Source organism: Vanessa cardui, chromosome 23 (genome assembly GCF_905220365.1).
Source record: "Vanessa cardui chromosome 23, ilVanCard2.1, whole genome shotgun sequence".
Lineage (NCBI taxonomy): Eukaryota > Metazoa > Arthropoda > Insecta > Lepidoptera > Nymphalidae > Vanessa > Vanessa cardui.
The window spans coordinates 10,216,917-10,237,815 of NC_061145.1; the positions used below are offsets into that span (position 1 = coordinate 10,216,917).

General features: G+C 34.8%; 1 protein-coding gene across 1 annotated transcript in view; it reads right to left on the reverse strand.

Annotated features, from left to right (window-relative positions):
- The window catches only part of LOC124539814 (alpha-2Db adrenergic receptor), a 545,191-nt gene that overhangs the window by 496,383 nt on the left and 27,909 nt on the right, over positions 1–20,899 (reverse strand). The window lies entirely within an intron of this gene.

Here is a 20,899-nt window from a genome sequence, read left to right on the forward strand (position 1 = left end):
TATATTTTCGGCAAAGTTAAACAAAGCCATCTTACGGCACATTTAAATTGATAGCACTCCAACTCGAAGGCCACTATCTCGCGAATATAATCTGGGAAGGCAATCAAGTTAAAACTATAAAATATAAAAAGGACCAAGCCACCACAGCGAGAAGCGGACAGAGACAAATGACCCTCAAGACTAATGGAGTAACGTTTATTTTGGGAGTAAATTAATGGTTTAACGCTTGTGCCCTTATCGACATTGTTAATTAAACTCAATTCGGACGTACTAGAAGTACTATCTTAACTTGACATTATTATTATTATTATATATTTAATATTCTATGTTTTTTGTTGTGATGTGAAGGGCCAGTCAGTGTAACTACAGGAACAAGGGACACACTTTAGCTCCCAAAATTCGTGGCGCATTGGCGAAGTAAGGGATTGTTAATTGTTTCTTACAGCGCCATTGTCTATTAGCGGTGGTGACCTCTTACCATCAGGTATCATAAGCTCGTCCAATAACCTATGCCATAAAAAATATACATACTTTATACTTTTTGCAAGCTTCGTCTCGTAAGGTACCCGCTCGTCGTATAGTCTATCATTGTAGCGAAAAGCAGTAATTAGTATTAATGTGTTTCAGTTACAAAGACGGTCTGTAATACAAGCACATGGGTTTGACGTTTTAATTTCCAAAACAAAAAGCACGTTGACGATGTAAGTAGTTGTAGTTTGATTTAGATTGTTCAAAATCTTTTATTTAATTATGAAATAATTGGGTCTCACATTAAAAACATCACGCTATTCAAGTATCTAGTACATAATTTGTCCAAAATGTAATTTCTTTGACGATTTTGGAACACAATCCGACACATTTTTTGTAAATGTTTGCTTCTAAATTAGATCTTAAAAGAAATGTATACTTAAAAGTTTGCTTCGAAAAAAAGTAAAGCAAAATTCTGTAAATGCTCCAACACTGATCACGTACCACCTCTCATTGAGAAATTTTGACGCTTATTTCACTACGCTTCCCAAGTCTACGCCTAAAGCCTTGACCTAACCTAAAAGCCTTAAACACTTACGGCAGATGTTTAACCTAATCGTACAGCTTCTTCAATCGTCCAAACCAAATATTTTATATGTCACCATTAATTCCTTAATTCAATTCTTCAAACTTTCGTTTATTTACAACGTCAAATTAGTAACTTCTAAAATTATCAGTGTTTCTTAACTATATTGTACACGTATTATGTACAAAAACCTTCCTCTCATATCACTCTATCTATTTCAAAAATCACATCAAAATCCGTTGCGTAATTTGAAAGATCTAAGTATACACAGAAACAGACAGCGGTAAGCAACTTTGTTTTATGCTATGTAATGATAATGATAACTCCACGCTTCTGATAACGTTATGTCATAATTCTCTGAAATGAGCAGTATATGTAATCTTATTTAAAGCCTCATTAGCTTAATGATATACTGCCCAGTAGTTTAAAGTCTCAAGTTCGATATTGATCCCTAAAGCTGTCGTCTGTTCACTTTGAACAAAAGTTTCACGTAAAATGGAAGGGGGTAATGATAATTCCTCACAAATGAATATAACATGAATTATTTAAAATATTCCTATTTTATAATTAATGGCATTTTATATGCCTTTCAAAATGATGAATTTAAGCAATTTAGTTTAATATTAAGGGATATTACTTACCAAATTATCGGTACATTTTAGACTATTGAGAAGTGTTTTATCCATTTTATACTAGTCTTAGTGGTTGGTTGTCATATGTTTGGCAAAAAAGTAGCCTTTGGCCTGTTTGTTTGAGCTCAAGTTTCATACCAAATTTCGTCAAATTTGGTTCAGTGGTTTGGTAGTGAAAGGGCAACAGACAGTCAGAGTTACTTTCAAATTTATAATATTAGTATTGATTGATGATTATTTAGTATGCAAACAAGCCTGATAAGAAATATCTCATTGTAAATAGCCGTTATCCCCAGATACTTAAACTGTTACGAGTAGAAAACCCTCCTTCCGCTAATGCGTTACTAACCAAACTAAGATGAACCTTATTTTTATAGCATAGGTACTAACTATTCCTGATATCGCCATTGCGCCACCAACCTTGGGAACTAAGATGTTATGTCCCTTGTGCCTGTAGTTAAACTGGCTCACTCACCCTTCAAACCGTAACACAACAATACTGAGTACTGTTGTTAGTTGTTATTGTTAGCAGTAGAATATAGCTGGTACCTACCCAGACGGGCTTGCTCAAAACCCTACCACCAAGAAATCTTGCACCTGTATTCTTAATTAATTAAATAAATCCCAATTATTTAAAAAGAAGATTTAATTCAGACATGCACTCATATTATGACATTTTAATTCCGAGGGTTAAAAAGGTTTCAGAGCATCCCATTCATTACGCTAAAAGCTTATAACGATAATTTTTTTTCCGACAATAAAATGGGTACGCAAACATTACCTAATTCATTCCTTTGTTGCCAAATCTAATTCAGTACCCTTCCAATGTGACGGGTGAATGTGAAAAATAGCCCCCTTTATGTTCTTGTCGAGATGATGGACAGCCTGTTATGGGGGTCTGAATCGATAAAAAATTCGAAACAGTTTCTTCTGTTTATTGGCCTTAATCCAGTGAAGAGTATCGCAATGTCCTTTTGGGAACATCACAACAGGTAGCGAATTATCTTGAGACAGCAGGCTTGATTAAGCTCTGTAGTCGTCGTATTTGACTGTCTTCGCCCATTGAGATATCAATAGACCGTGTTTTTTATGACGTTTGATTTTCCAGTGAAGATCACACTTAAGCAAACGTCAAAACGTTCTTACACTATATATATGTATACATAAATGGTTGGAAAGGAACAATTTAAATGGAAGAAGTCAAGTGCTTCAATACGTTTCTTTAATAATGATAATCAAATCAAATAACACTAGTATCTTCAATCGAGCTGAGATGTCCCAGTGGTTAGAACGCGTGCATCTTAACCGATGATTGCGGGTTCAAACGCTACCTGCGTTTGAACCCGCAATCATCGGTAGCACCACTATATATATGTGCTTAATTTGTGTTTACAATTAATCTCGTGCTTGGTGGTGAAGGAAAACATCATTAGGAAACCTGCATGTGTCTAATTTCATCGAAATTCTGCCACATGTACATTCATATGTGGAATATGTTCCAAACCCTCTCCTTAATGGTAGAGGAGGCCTTACCTCAGCAGTGGGAAATGTACAGGCTGTTACTTTACTTTACTTTTTTTACTTTATCTTCATTCACTAAAATCTTCTAAGGCATATAATACTTTTCAGCATTGACTATCAACTTCATGTGTACTATATTTGACACAAGTAGTAAACCTCGGCTTCGGTCGCGTTTTAGCGGTTGTTTGTCGTGTGTCAGGCAAAAAGTAGCCAATGACCTTTCTTGGAGATCAAGTTTGCTTCATCACAAATTTCACAAATTCGGTTCCTTGGTTTGGTCATGAAAGAGCGACAGACAGATAGATAGAGCTACTTCCATATCTATGATATTAGTATAGATTAATGACAGTAAACGAGTAAAGGAAAAACTAAACGGGAAATATATTCCACTGTCATTAAGGTGCCCCTTTTAAAGGAAAAGACGCCATAAGGGCGGTAGGATGCAACATCTATGAGTTTGAATAATTGACGTGAAACGGAAATTAGATAATTTCCGTGGAAATGATTCATCGAGGTAATTCCATCATAGTTTGAATTAAATGTTTGTACATGTGTGTATTAAGGTTTTAATGGAAATAATTTTGCCTTCGTACCAAAGTATTTTCAACGGGATTTTATGGAATATTGATTGATATAAAAATGAATTAATTATTTTTTTGATGTGGATGACCTTGGTGGTTTTAATGGTAACTATTCATTTTAACTCTGACGCCAATGTAAATAACTAAAGCACTTATGCTATGGAAAATCAGAAGTAACGAAAGTACCACAAACACGCAGGCCCAAAACAAAACAGAAAACTAACGAACTTTTTCTACGTCGCCGCAGCTGGGAATTGAAGCCGGGACCTCGGAGTGAAATGAACCATGTACACACTACTCAACCACGGAGGTCGTAAGAATACTAAGTATCGCTCTTTGATGATAGAATATATAATGAGATAATTACATTTTGTAATTAATTGGTTTTACAATCGGTTTAACAGTTTTTCATTTGGAATCGAGGCAATACTGAAGAAGACAAATAAACGCCATACTTGTCAATTATGGCGTTTATTTGTCGTTGGCGTCGTTTATGCATATATATTAAAAAACTGCTAGTATTAAGGCTGCATTTCTATTATATTCATTCTTTTTTATTTAATTATATGTATTTTCTATAATGTAGAGTATAGTAAAATTAGTGTTTTTTTATGTAATAGGTTGGCCGACGAGCATATGGGACACGTGATGATAAATGGTCACCATCACCGATAGACAATGACGCTGTAAGAAATATTAACTATTCCTTACATCGCCAATGCGCCACCAACTTTGGGAACTAAGATGCTATGTCCCTAGTGCCTGTAGTTACACTGACTCACTCACCCTTCAAAACGAAACACAATAATACTGCGTACTGTTGTTTAGCGGTAGAATATCTGATGAGTGAGTGGTAACTACCCAGGCGGGCTTGCAGAAAGCCCTACCACCAAGAATATAATATAAATATTTCCAGCTACGAAAATAAAGTTGTTGCAACGACTTGTAAATTTCGGAGAAGTATCAGCTTCGTCGTTCTTTTATTATGCAATAAACTTATACCCGCATGAATTTACTGCTCAGTTTTTTTGGTACGAAGCCATCTCAAGCGCCAAGAACAGCTGCACAAAGTTTCACGAAGAACAATACACGAACGTGTATAACACTTCAGGAAACAAGCACTAATTTTAAATTAAAGATCAACAATAGTTCACAAGTTTTTAAGGCCAAGGGAGGTATTCTGTAATAAGAAATTCGAAACTCACTGACGTACACGAGCGTGAAATTTCAGCATGTGATATGTTACATGGACTATAATAAATATATATCTTACCTATCTAAATACTATATAACTCAAAGGTAAGCTGTCTGACTGACATAGTGATCTATCAACGCACAGCCCAAACCACTGAACGGATCGGGCTGAAATTTGGCAGGCAGTTTTATGTTATGACGTAGACATCCGTTAAGAAAGGATTTTGATAAATTCCACCCCTAAAGAGATGAAAAAGTGGATGAAATTTTGTCTAAATCTTCTTAGACTATCGAATGATTGAACTTAAATTAAAGATTGGAGCTACATATGGTCCCATATTTTAGCACCCCCCAGAAATAATATATACTCCAAGAAAGGACATAGGCTACTTTTTTGTCTAAAACATGAACACCAATATTCTGTAACGCGAGCGAAGGCGCGGTTGACTACTAGTGGTATATAAATATCAAAATGGCTTATCACCGTTGCTCGGTTGTCGATATTTCACGCGTGAGATACAAAGGAAATACAACAACAACAACAACATCAACAACAGCCTGTAAATTCCCACTGCTGGGCTAAAGGCCTCCTCTCCCTTTGAGGAGAAGGTTTGGAACACCACCACGCTGTTCCAATGCGGGTCGGTGGAATACACATGTGGCAGAAATTCTATGAAATTTGTCACATGCAGATTCCTTACGATGTTTTCCTTCACCGCTGAGCACGAGATGAATTATAAAGACAAATTAAGCACATGAATCAGCGGTGCTTGCCTGGGTTCGAACCCGCAATCATCGGTTAAGATGCATGCGTTCTAACCACTGGGCCGTCTCGATTCATCTCACTGCTAAATTGTTCGATATTATGATTTTACTTTCCAAAGTTCCACGGTCTATATTTAGTAACTATTTTTAAACATCCGGAATGTAATGGTATAGTTTTTCGATCACGTGACCCTTTAACGACGACTGCGCGCTCAAACCCAAGCAAGAACCGGAGGTGAATAGAATCGTCTGATAATATTCTTTCTTCAAAAGAAGAGGTCTTAGCAAAGCTTAAATATTGACAGGTTAACTTAACTTTTATTTTTATCATTTGATTTAATCTTATATAATAAAAAAATAACATCATTCAAACATTGTATGATAATTGTATGATTGTATGATAAATGTCCTAAGTTATACAAAAATAAACATGTTAAAAACTACTAAGGTTACTTTTCTGATTCCTTCAGTCAGATTTCCGATACCCATTTTCTATTCTCATCGGCGATTTATCACACTTCAAATGAAAAAAATCTATAATGCTTTCTAGGAATTGAACCTGTGACCTTTCACATTCCTATGAACATTTCGTTCGGCATTTATATCGATAATAACGTTCCCAACTCTACAACTATAAATCTAGCGCATACATATTTCATGTACAGACACGGCCGTCATATAGATTTATAATATCACATAGACGGATGTCAAATACTCTCTCGAAATCTTTTAAGAGACGCATCTTTATCGACAAGGTATTACGATTTATATATGACCTTTTTATAACTCGTCGTAAAGTGTGACCCGCGTCACACTCGACTGCTAAGCCCTTCGGAATGAGTGAGGTACATTTTTATCGATGTCGATGGAATATTCTATTATTGATATTGTTCCGTCGTCTAATTGGTGTTTATTGATTCAGTGGATGGATTTTTTTATATTTAAATTTATTATGTAAGCGTATAAATGCGACTTGGCGCTCATCCTTCAAACCGGAACACAACAATACTTATTATTACTATTTGGTAATAGAATATTTGGATGACTGTATTGTATCAATCTAGTTAGATTTGTACAAAGGTCACCAGAATTTTGGTAATAGAATGGAAGACGAGAGCCTTAATAAAAGAAATCGACTTCAATTTTTAATTTAAGTAAAAGTAAAAAAAGATACAGCCTGTAAATTTCCCATTGCAGGGCAAAGGCCCCCTCTCCCATTATGGAGTGGGTTTGGAACATATTCCAACATGGTGTTCCAATGCGGGCTTGTGGAATGTACATGTGGCAGAAATTCGATGAAATTAGACACATGCAGGTTTCCTCACGATGTTTTCCTTCACCGCCGAGCACAACACAAATTAAACACATATATATTGTGGTGCTTGCCTGGGTTTGAACCCGAAATTATCGGTTAAGATGCACGCGTTCTAACCACTGGGCCATGTCAGCTGGCATATTAAGTTAATCTATTTTGATAATTATTAGTTCATTAAGTAACAGGCTCAAACGATTATTCGATAAAATTTGAAAATATTATTCGTGAATAATTCAGCAAAAATTCATACGATTTTAAATAAAACGTTATTTCGGTTGGTTATTTTATGAAAAAAAAATATTCCAAAGTATTTATCACTTCCAATTTCGAATTCAATATTTAAACTAAACACAATTGGTAACATTTGCTTTTTAGGTGTACAGCAAACATTGTTAATTATCCCACGTAGCTCAATTCGAATATAGAATTGCGAACAGTTCTACCAAACGGGTATATAGCGCGTGGACTGAGGGCTGTCGTAATATTCTTTGGACCTGAAGTAACGTTCAAACACCATACAAATCAAAATTAGAAGTAGAATACCTGATGAGTTGGTTATAGCTATCCGAACAGGTTTGCCTACCACCAAGATGCTTTAAATAAATAATGACGTTTAATATATATCTTTGTTTTTATACGCTAAATAGTTGGACAGGCAAATGTGTTCGCCGATGGTAAGACACCGCCATTTTTTCTAAAGGATAGTAGCCATGTCCAAAATTAATGATACTGATATTCCTATATGCCCCACCGTATGAGCTTATCACTAGTGGTCAGGATCGTTCCTGACTTTTTTAAACATATACATCTATACATATGCATGTAGGCAGTTATTTTAAAATGACGAACATACACTCCAAGGATATACACAAAAAGGATTTCTTCTATTCTACCAATGTATGTTAAGCAGTCCAATCACAACACTTAAATTGTACATTTTTATGTTATACCTACTTTTACACCAGATCATGTGTCTGTACATCAAATTACCTTATAAAAATTATTAACATTATATTCTTGCTAAAAATACGCGTGGAGAGCGAGATTCGAGTAGCTTTTCACGCATTGCCCAAGGTGTTTGCTTAAGAGCAGTTGTTAAAGTGTCCACTACGGAACTGTGAACAGTGTATTTTAAGTATAATAAAGACATATATTATAATGTAGACAACATCAGCAGACGGGATGTATTTTTATTTATTTATTCTTTTGCTTCAAAACGATACATAAGGTACATGTTTCATTTATAAAAGTTGCATGTCCGCTCCGCATTGGATTTATGATTTATAAAACAGCGATCTCTTCCAGGCGACCTATGGGCAGAGAACTGATTATAAAAAAAATGTGAAGGGTACAATATCTTCGATAAATTATATACTCCATTTAAAAAATTCTTGGTGGTAGGGCTTTGTCTGGGTAGGTACCACCAACTCACCAGTTATTCTACCGCCAAATAACATTAGGTACTCAGTATTGTTGTGTTCCGGTTTGAAGGGTGAGTGAGCCAGTGTAACTAAAGACACAAGGGACATAACATCTTAGTTCCCAAGGCTGGTGGCACATTGACAATGTAAGGAATAGTTAATATTTCTTACAGCGTCATTGTCTATGGGTGATGGTGACCACTTACCATCAGGTGGCCCATATGCTCGTCCGCCAACCTATACCATAAAAAAAAGAAAAAAATATGTATATAATAGTATATATATATATGTAGTATATTTACAACCTAATCCATAAATTGAATTTGATGAAATTAGATGTAAAACACAATTGGATTCCAAGTAAGGACACAGGCTGCGTATTTTGCCTGACACAACCCCCAAAACTCGAGCGAAGCCGCGGGCCTCAACTAGTTTCCAATAAGTTGAAATATCTTCATGACATAGGTGGGCTATTCATCTTAATGCAGTAGCTATCACAAGCACACCTACAACCAACCTGCCTTTTTTATAAATAATTGTTTATTATACTTTTAACAAATAAATTTTGGTCGTAATGGTCCGAGTTTATTTATAATTGACACGTCATATATTTCAAAATGACAAAAGAGCCAATACAGGCTGAAGTCTGATTGGTTATTCGGCTCGGATCACAATATTCCTGCGTTAAGTTAAATGATTTAAACACGTAAACCGACTATCTATGGCCATATTACATAACACATTAATTTTTTTTATAAAACTTTTTCAGAACATGTTAATTGTGAATGTCATCTCAAGGTCCATTTAAGATCCTAATAAGACCTTTTGAGAAGAAGATTTGGAGGAAACTTGACCAAGCAGCTCCAATGCTATATGCTGGACATAGACGAGGGAAATCTTTACTTGAGTCATAGAAACTTCCACACGATATTTTACTTCATTGTAAAGGCACATGTGATCATAAACACGAAATGTCATCAGTACGCTATAGAAAGTCTTTCGACCGAATTTCGGTCTCGACAAGAGGGTAAAAAATATCAAATCGAATAAAATCAAAATAAACTCTATTCAAATAGGCTTTTCCAAGCACTTTTAAATCTTCATTTAACAATTAAGTGAAGCTACCACCGCTACGGAAAGTAGATTCTACCGAGAAGAATCGGCAAAAATTCAGTAGATACTTTTTCAACATTTAAAAAATACAGTCATGATATTTTCTTGTACTGCAAAGGCAAGTACACTCTATCTTCTCTCTTTGATAATCCTGTTAGAAGGTAATCTTACCAGAGAGTTTATAAAATACGTAGACAGTCAGACAAAATTGGCCGTGTCGCTTGGTGGCGTCTGTTCCTTTGGAACGATTCTGGTGTCTATAGACTAGAGTATGACTACCAACAAACAATAGAAATCTCTAAACTATTAACTTACACATTTCATAAAGTCCAGCAAAACACCTGCAAACCCTACACATATATACATATAGCTACACATATTCATGGGCTGTGGCAAAAGTGTTCTCCAAATCGCGCCGCATGTGGAGAAATTCTGGTATAAGTTTTACGTACAGTCGGGGTAAGAAAAGGTTCGTCACCTTAAGATCTATTTTCGTGTTCTCAGTATGAGCGATGATCTGCTTTACCGATCGAGAATGACACGTGCGTCGTAATGATTTGATGTTTATATCAAAAGATACCAAGAGTTCGAGACTTGATACAGGAATAAAATTGACTGTACATTTATTTATATTTTCACAAAACAAACATCTCTTAATTTATTAATACAGATTATGGATAAAGTAAAAAAAAAAAACCTTGAATACAGTTATACCGGTTTGTGACCGAAAAATTATCTAAAAAAACCTTTCTTTTTTTTATCAATGCCCTAACTCCGGAAAGATTCACGATTTCCCCAAAAGATTAGGGAGATCGGATTATCCCTTGAGGATTTAAAAGTCGAATAGACAATTTTGTTTGTTATTCTTATCGAAGACGACTTGACTTTTTCAGAGGAATGTGGTTATTAAATTTTAGATATTATGAACCGAAGCGACTCAATAGACATATCTTAACGAGGTCATAGCCTCATGATTTAAATATATACTAATATTACAAAGATGGAAAGTTCGTTGTTCTTGATCATCTAATCTGAAGGAGTACTGGTCTAAATTGAAAATCTTTCAGTGTTAGATAGCCCATTTTCGAGGAAGGCTCGAACCCAGGACGCGTGTGCCAGTGCGCTCCGGCACATCGAAATACCCTCTAAAAATCCAGTAGTACCCTCTCCGTCATTTCAGCGGGCACCACATAATCGATTTCACAAATACACAGTTATTACTGTAACGCCCTGACGGTCCTGCTTACGGCTTCACACCGTGCCACCATTTATTGTGTCATGTTATATTTAGACAAGCACTTTTGAATCGTCATTTTTCAAAAATATATTAAGTTGAGCTGTCAGCTCTTCGGAATGTAGATTCACATTCGCAAAGGAACTCAGCAGTTACTCTTTTTACAAACACATCGATACTTTAGTGGTGTAACGCGACATCACTATGAATAATATAAAGCAAGCTCCATTGACCCGGCGCGGAGTTTGTTACAATTACCAGTTTTCAAAGTTCGGTACTTAAGTTCAGGTAATTTATGGGACCTTTAATACTAACTTCTCATAACTTGAATGTGGGACCGTGTCATTAGATTATGTGCTCTGGGGGTTGGAATAGTAATAGTAATGACGTGTGATGCTAAGCGTAAAGCTTGACCAAGACGTGTTTGTGTAAATATTTTATAGTCTGTTGAAAAGATATGTTCATGTTAAATATATTGGACGACATAACATACATTACTCTGATCCCAATGTAAGAAGCTAAAGCTTGTGTTATGGAAAATCAGAAGTAACGACGGTACCACAAACACCCATACCCATGACAACATAGAAAAATAATAAATATTCTTCTGCATCAGTCGATGGGATGATCCGTCTGGAATCAAACCCGGTTTACACACTACTCGATAAGGAAGATCGTCAGAATGTTTCTGAAGAATTCACAAATTTCATTTAATGATTTTATTGTTATTGCCCTTTATAATCAATAATGTAAATTCCGTTCGATAATAATAGCATAAATGTTAATTATTACACTTAAATAATGGGACAATGAAACTATTCCAAGTATTTCTTTCAATTGACGCATTTTATATGCCAGTGGCAATCACTAATGAGTTTTAATTCGAATTATATACAACCTCTTTTGTAAATAATCCTATTAATCATATAAATACGTTTGTTGTATAATCTTTCTTAATCGCATTGCTATTATTATTAAATAGTATCATCATAGTTTCTTAGCTTAGCTTTGTGAGCATTGAATAGATCGTCAGGTGTTAGACAGGAAGCAGCATCCATTTCTATACGTTTTCCTTAACAATCTTAATGGAAAGTAAAGTAAAGTAACAGTCTATAAATTTCCCGCTGCTGGGCTAAGGCCTCCTCTCCCATTAAGGAGAGGATTTGGAACAAGTTCCACCACGCTGTTCTAATGCGGGTTGGTGGAATGCACATGTGGCAGAATTTCAATGAAATTAGACACATGCAGGTTTCCTCATAACGTTTTCCTTCACCGCCGAGTACGAGATGAATTATAAACACAAATTAAGCACATATATATATCGGTGCTCACCTGGGTTTGAACCCGCAATCATCGGTTAAGATGCAATCCAATCTTAATGATTGTCTTATTCCGATCAATTGGCGAACGCATTATTTATTTAGTTTTATCGTTTATGACAAGAAAGATCGCTTCCTGCTTTATCTTGTAGTTATGAGAAGTACATATGACGTATAGGTATTTAGTATAGAATCTAGCTCATATTTAAAATTCAACTATGTTAAATCAAAACCAAAATGCTATTTTATTAATTAATATTCAATTAGACTCATTAGTGCTTACGTAAGTACTATTAAATTGGCATGTTAAAAAACTAAAAGTAAAGCTACCACCGATTCGGAAATAAAATGCTTAAATCTTTAAAATAACGCAACGGATTTTGATGCGGTTTTTTTTAATAGATAGAGTGATTCGAGCGGAAAGTTTTTTATGAAATACATTGAAAAGATAGTAAAGATTCACTGATCATTTTCCAAGTTTCTAATGTGACCCCTTCGAAGCTGGGTCGGCAGTTATTAATATGATCTTGTATTCAGTTGATGGACCATAAATTAAATAAATATTATGCAAAGAATACATTGAATATTCATAAATACAAATGAACGGAGAACGTAACTTAATCAACGATCAAATTATATTTATCTGTATTTAGAAGTTGTGGACAGATTTAAACAGATCGATTATTATGAAAATTATGATAACGTGCGAATTGACAATAAGGCCGAAAGTTAATATTAAACGGATTACGCAATTGACTGCATTTAAAATAAATGTTTAGAACTAATTAGCAATGGTGCAAATTACTCGGTGATAGGGCTTTGTGTAAGCCCGTCTGGGTAGATACCACCCACTCATTAGTTATTCTACCGCCAAATAACAGTACTCAGTGTTGTTGTGTTCCGGTTTGAAGGGTTAGTGAGCCAGTGTAACTACAGGCACAAGGGACATAACATCATAGTTCCCAAGGTTGGTGGCAAATTGACGATGTAAGGAAAAGTTAATATTTCTCACAGCGTCATTGTCTATGGGTGATGGTGACCACTTACCATCAGGTGGCCCATATGCTCGTCCTCCAACCTACACCATAAAAAAATGTTATTGATAACTAGTTGTAGCTACAGTTCCATTTTTGGGTTTTACTCTATGTCCTTTTTTGGTGTTCAAATGTTTTTCATATCAAATTTCATCAAAATCGGTTCATCAGTTTGATCGTGGAAAAGCGACAGGCAGGCAGACAGAGTTATTTTCTCATTTATAATATTAGTATAGATTAACGTCGTTATTAGTTTCACCCTTCAAACACAATACAAATTCAGAGCATGGGCTAAAAGCCCGCTTTCCCTTTGAGGAGAAGGTTTGGAACATATTCCACCACGCTGTTCCAATGCGGTTAGGTGGAATACACATGTGGCAGAATTTCTATGAAATTTGTCACATGCAGGTTTCCTCATGGTGTTTTCCTTCACCGCTGAGCACGGGATGAATTATAAAGACAAATTAAGCACATTAATCAGCGGTGCTTGCCTGGGTTTGAACCCGCAATCATCGGTTAAGATGCACGCGTTCTAACCACTGGGCCATCTTGACTCTTGCTGTCTTACAAAAAACAAACCACCAATAATTTTAGTATTATTTAGAATTTCTTTGAACCCCTATGAAGAATTACGATGAAAATAAAGATTTTATTAAAAAAAAGCAACTTAAATGACGGATTCATATAACAATATTCATAAAAAATGATGAGTATTATTTGATACTGATGATATTTTTAACTGACTTCGAAAAAAGAGATTCTCGTTTTACGCGTAAAATTTATTTATGTATGTTCGGCCGTAACTCCGCCATACAGAGAAGGATTCCTTACGTAACGAAAAGTCACACACCCCTCATATATATGTTTTATTTAATAATATTTATGCGTAGTTTTTTATTTCTTTAATTACGTGAAATTATTAATAACAAATGAAATCTTAACTTAATTTAAATACCGATACAGACAGCGGAACTCTTCAATAAATCCCAGCAAAATCAACCGTAATTGCTGGTATAAACTGGCTGGTATGCGTTCTCGAACATAAAAAAAAAAACAATTTAAATATAGAAGATCAAATAGACATAGCGAGTAATTTGACCCGCCGCCGTTTTTTAAATAAAGAACGAAACTTAATTTGTTTTTGTAATTTAATTTATAAGATCGATATAGATAAAGACTGTAATGCTTACAACCTTCATTACCATAACACGTTTGTGGAGATAAAAGCGTTGATTCGCGATGGCCCAATGGTTAGAACAGGTGTGAGTGAAGTGAGTTCAAATCGGGAATGAAATCTATGTCGGATGAAAATCTACTACATTGGTAGGTACTTTGAATTAGTATGGTGAGGAGAAAAGATATTGTTTTTATCATATGCATAGGCACTAGGCTGACGAATAAATAGATCTTCTAATTGTAAGGGGTCACCACCTCCCATAAGAAATATTAACTATTCATGACATTTCCAATACGCCACCATGGTTTGAAACTAAGATGTTATATTCCTTGTGTCCGTTACACTGGCTTACCCTTCAAACCGGAACACAACAATAGGTACTTCTGGTTAGCGGTAGAATATCTGATGGCTGGGTGGTACCTAGCCAGGCGAGCTACCACCAAGGACGATACCTAGATATAAACTCAGCAATGTAATTAATTTTATTAAAACGATACCATTAAACAGTCAATACCCATTTTTTTCTATTAGCATAAAACGGACATATTTTTCTCCTCCTAACTTGTTCAGACAGTGTTTTATACACTCGAGATTAATCTCAATTTATCTAAGTAGCTGACCGGACCGATTCTTGAACCGGGTCAAGCTTTAAGTATATTATTTTGTTACATTAAACCTAGGTTTAAGAAAGACTGATAACTATCGTTACGGTCCTGCTTTCGGTCTAATTATTCGCTTTTGTATCTCTCAAGACTCAATGGAGCTTGTATTCGTATTAATGTTTGCGAATTCGTCTTCACTTTTCGTAGTTTCGTTCATTTATTCGTAAGACGACCTCCATGGTCGAGTGGTGTGTACACCGGTTTTCATGGGTACGCCACTCCGAGGTCCTGGGTTCGATTCCCGGCTGAGTCGATGTAGATTATTAATAGTTTTCTATGTTGTCTCGGGCCTGGGTGTTTGTGGTTACGTCGTTACTAACACACGACACTTACTGTCACAATTCAAATATTAATATATTTATTCATAAATTTATAGTTTATAAATTGCAAAAAAGAGGGGCCTGGGTTCTAACAAATGAGGTGTGAAGATGCATCTTTCGGGCGACTAGTGCAGTTTATTCTACCTGACTGTAATAGTCGTCTTCACGTTAGAACTCCAATACCACTTACTATGAGGTGGTAGGCCATATGTCTTTGTTCAGTGCATATAAAAATATATTTACACTCGATATATATTTATTTTTTAATAATAAATCTTGCTTGTTTGAACGCTTTATTCTCAGGAACTACAGGTCAGATTTTAATGATTCTTTTAGTGTCATTTATAGATATATATATAATGTTTATAAATCATCACTCTAGAATCTTTAATAAAACCGATCGAAGTCGGAGCGAGCAACTAGTATCCTATATATGTGACCAAAAGAGCAGTGATTAAAAATGTGAATTGTAACCGAAGTAAAATACACGCCGCTCCAATTCGAGCTGGTTTGATACACATGTGGCAGATTTTCATTAAAATAAGACACATGCAGGTTTCCTCACGATGTTTTCCTTCACCACTGAGTATGCAATTATAAGCACTAATTTAACACATGAAAATTATTTTTTGCCACTAAATGTTGCCTTACTACAATTTGATAAAAACCACCGAGTTTTGCTACTCGTATCAAAAAGTTTTCACTATTTAAATCTTCATAATATTCGAAAGACAATATTCTCTTAAATTCCGAAACGTAAGAAATGATTTGTGCTCCTTTATAATGTTTTTTATTTTTATTTTTGGGCAGAACTTACTTTCTTTTCCAGCTTTTGTATTGTAATAAACGAAAAATAATCTCGATAATCAAAGTTGATACAAATTCGCGAAAAAAAAAATACCAACAGTCTATTGTATGTTTATGAAAAACGCTGGTCTTTTAAAAAGTATTGACAGAATCGCGTGATGAAGTTTTATCGTTAAAGGAAAAAGTCGCGAACATTATTAAAACTTGTGTTTTAATAATTAAAAAAGAATGCATATCGGCCTTCTGACTTCGTATCTCGTAAAATGACAACGGTTTTAGTTCGAAAAAGGAACTTTTAAAACAGTGGCTATTAAAAGTTTCGAAGATATTTTTTATCTGTGAATTTTTTACGGTTCTTTGTCAGTTTAGTCGATGGCGAGAGAACATTGGAATATTCTTTTGATATCGAACACTCTATTTAATTTAATTATTTTCAAAATTAATAATTCGAACTTTGCGTTCTATTTTTAAATTAATAATTTCCTTATGACATTATCATAACATTCAAATTCATAACGAACGAATTAAGCGATAGGGTAACATTAAAAAATTATTTTGATATCGAACAGTCTATTTAATTGTTTTGAAAATTTATAATTCGAACGTTGCGTTCTATTTGTAAATTAATTATCGGTCCTTATGACATTATCATAACATTCAAATTCATAACGTACGAATTAAGCGACAGGGGAAGTTGCTGCGCTTGGAGTCGACTAATTAATTAAATAAAGGAATGTGTTATGTGTAAAGCATTACCATATTTATGTAATTATAAAATTATATATATTCTATAATTCTAGTTAAATAAGAGCCCGTTAAAGACTGGCCAAGGATTTCTTTTTTTTTAAAGGGGAATAGAATCACCGTGATCTTAATTAAAAAAGTCATTTAATGTCAGTTAATTTCCTGCTCCCCAAAGGCTTCAAAGAGAAATGAGTTTCTAATATTATGTATTAACATTATATAAGACGGCCCAATAGTGTATAAAAACCTTATGAATATAAATAAGCTCTATATGTTATTGTCTAGCTCTTTAATGATAAAGCCGAGATGGCCCAATGGTTAGAACGCGTGCATTTTAACCGATGATCGCGGGTTCAAACCCAGGCAAGCACCGCTGATTCATGTGCTTAATTTGTCTTTATAATTCATCTCGTGCTCAGCGGTGAAGGAAAACATCGTGAGAAAACCTGCATGTGACAAATTTCATAGAAATTCTGCCACATGTGTATTCCACCAACCCGCATTGGAACAGCGTGGTGGAAAATGTTCCAAACCTTCTCCTCAAAGGGAGAGGAGGCCTTTAGCCCAGCAGTGGGAATTTACAGGCAATTGTTGTTGTTGTTGTTGTCTTTAATGAGGGTGCTATATGCAAAATATAGTATATACAAGTAGGCTTTTATAAGCACTTTTAATTATCAATTAACAAACTATATTAAGTGAAGCTACATTAGCTAGCTAACACCGGTTCGGAATGTAGATTCTACCGCAAAGAACCGGCTAGAAACTCAGCAGTTAAGCTTAGTTTCAGTTCTTTTTAATTACAATTATATACTTATATGTTTACAAACAATCTAAACAAATTAAGATGGAGAATAATTGTACAGTAAACATCTGAGGTAGCATCCAATTTTCTCTTGTCCGTGAATGCAAATGTGTAAAACAAACAAAAAGTATGATCGTGGATCGCCCAAATATTTAAACAGGATAAAATACATCGCATAAGATTAAAGTGTACCATAGCCCGTATTTACTTTTATTATTATTATTCCTTTAATTGATTGCCAGTGTTTGGTTGCGGTGGATATATAAAACCTTTTTTAATATATATTTACTCGAAGCATTTCATTCCATAGCCTGCATGATACTTTACTTTAAATTAAACTAAAGTTTTTACTATATATTTTTATGTTGTTTTATTAAATATATTGAATTTAATAATTAAAACTCTGTGGTGGCTTGATTTTTCCGACATGTTTTAGCAATTGTCGTTCTATTTCAACTACACGTAAATCTAAATAAATTGTAAACTTAAACCTTTCTTATTACCTCTGTCTAATAGTGAAACCTGCATGAAAATCCGTTTAGTAGTTTTGGAATTTATCGCGAACATAATTAATTATATATATGTTTTATAAATTTTCTTGAATTTGAGATATTTATTTTTTTCTTCTTGTATAGAATGTACATGATACCTCTTTTCTTTGCACTAGGGATGGGTTAACTGCCTTTTCTAATTATAGTGTAATTGTAAATGTCCAAGTCCAAACATGGGTTATTGTGAAAAGGTAACACAGTGATGTCCTCTCTCTCTGTCAGAACCTGCCGGATTCAAATCCAAAAGTGAGGGGATAGATATTCTTTCTTCTGAAATCCGAGGTGTTTAATTTCCGAACCGGCGTTATATTCTTGACAATCAATAAGTAACTTAACGTTTCTATTTTGAACAAATATTTTGGACATTGTCATTTAATTTTGAGATACCATTGGAATTAGATATAATAGTTTACGTATAAAATTGTGTCCTACATAATATATCATACACATATCTTCCGTAATGATGATTTATTTGATCAGAGGTCATTTTAGATGAGTTTTGATTACAGACAAAGTTAGTCTGAAGTTGGGCTGAAGCCTCCTCTCTCCCCTTTGAATAGAAGTTTTGGAATATATTCCACCACGCTGATCCAATGCGGGTTGGTGGAATACACATGTGGCAGAATTTCTATGAAATTTGTACGAGATGAATTATAAATAGAAATTAAGCAGATGAATATTCAGTGGTGCTTGCCTGGGTTTGAACCTGCAATCATCGGTTAAGATGCACGCGTTCTATCCATTAGATCTGTTTATCTCAATTATGTATAAATATAACTGCCAACCAAAAATTATACTTAAAAGTAATCTGACGCATCACACAAACTTGATACATCCATAATATGTATATATTTATATAATACAGTACAAAAACTTTTTAAATATCAAAGTTACGATCTAATAAAGAAATTTAACTTTCGTAAAGGTTTCACTTATTAATTTTGAATGACCGAACAACTCAGGCAAAAATTTAATAAAACAAAATACTTTAATGTAATACGTTGACGGTGTGCGTTATTTTAAAGTAAAAAGGTGAAGTAATTTCCCGTTAATTTCCCACTGCTGGGCTGGGTTTGGAACATATTCCATCACGCTGTTCCTATGCGGGTTGGTGGGATGCACATGTGGCAGAATTCTGATGAATTAGACACTTGCAGGTTTCCTCACAATGTTTTCCTTCACTGCCGAGCATGAGATGAATTATAAACACAAATTGAGCACATATATATAGTGGTGCTTGCCTGGGTTTGAACCCGAAATCATCGGTTAAGATACACGCGTTCTAACCACTAGGCCATCTCAGCTCCAGTTGCGTTATTTTATTTAAACATAATTAGGTTTAACAAGCGGATTAAGGTCTCAAGGTTTAACTGTATTCCCAAGTCTTGTAATCAGCTCTAGTTACGTAATAACTAGTTTAATTAAATATTATATTTGTTAACTTGTAGTAAGCCTATAAATTATTATACTTGACAAATTTATTTGACGATCTCCATGGTCGAGTGGTGTGTACACCAGTTTTCATGGGTAGGCTACTCTGAGGTCCCGGGTTCGATTCCAGGCCGAGTCGATGTAGATTACCATTAGTTTTTCTATGTTGTCTTGGGTCTGAGTGTTTGTGATACCGTCGTTACTTCTGATTTCCATAACACAAGTGCTTCAACTACTTACATTGGGATCAGAGTAATGTATGTGATGTTGTCTCATATTTATTTATTTATTATTATTTATAAATATTATTCAATTAATCGTCCATAGCGCAATGGTTTATGAACCTACTGACCTTGAGTCACACAAGTGATAACTGTATCACAGTACACACCTATGTGTCCTCATATCATCCTGTAAATTTCCCACTCCTAGGTTTAAGTATCATTTTTGTTAACAAAGTTTGGAATATATTCCAACACGCTGCTCCAATGCAGATGGTCACACCAGTCAGAGAAATATGTTGAAATTAGACACATACAGGTTTCCTTTCATTATTGTCCTTCAGCACTGCGCTCGAGATTAATTATAAATACAAATTAAGCACATGAAAATTTATCAGTGCTTACCTGGGTTGGAACCAATCATGGGTTAAAATGCAGGCATTTTAATAACTGGGTTATCTCGGCTGAATACTATTTTTTCATTAAATTGACAGCATTTTTAATTTTTGATACAATTACGAAATACATAAAAAAATGACGATGGATATGGGTACAATCCCTTGAAAATTTAAATGTGACTTAGTAAGTAGTTTAGACATTTTTATCTCTTCGTACAGGTAATATTCATACAAATATATCTCCCACTTGACCCTTGGAGGGTTGATTTACAACGTCATTTCAAAAAAACCCGTAGTTAGAATAGCATTCGTAAATTGCAAGTCACTTTGACCATTAGTTTTGTTGATTAGTTGTCATTACGAGACAGCCAGTGGTATTTCGGTATTTATTTGTTATCTTCAGAATGTTAGAAATGTTAATTAGTTGTGATAAGTGTAAAGTTAAAGGCTGTTAATGTGACACTGCTGGGCTGAGACCTCCCCTTAAGGAGAATTTCGGGGTTTACTCCTCCTCTGCTCCAATACGGTTTGAAACTCGTGTGTCAGAAATCATTGAAATAAGACACATGCGTAGACAATGGGCTAAGAAACATTAACAATTTT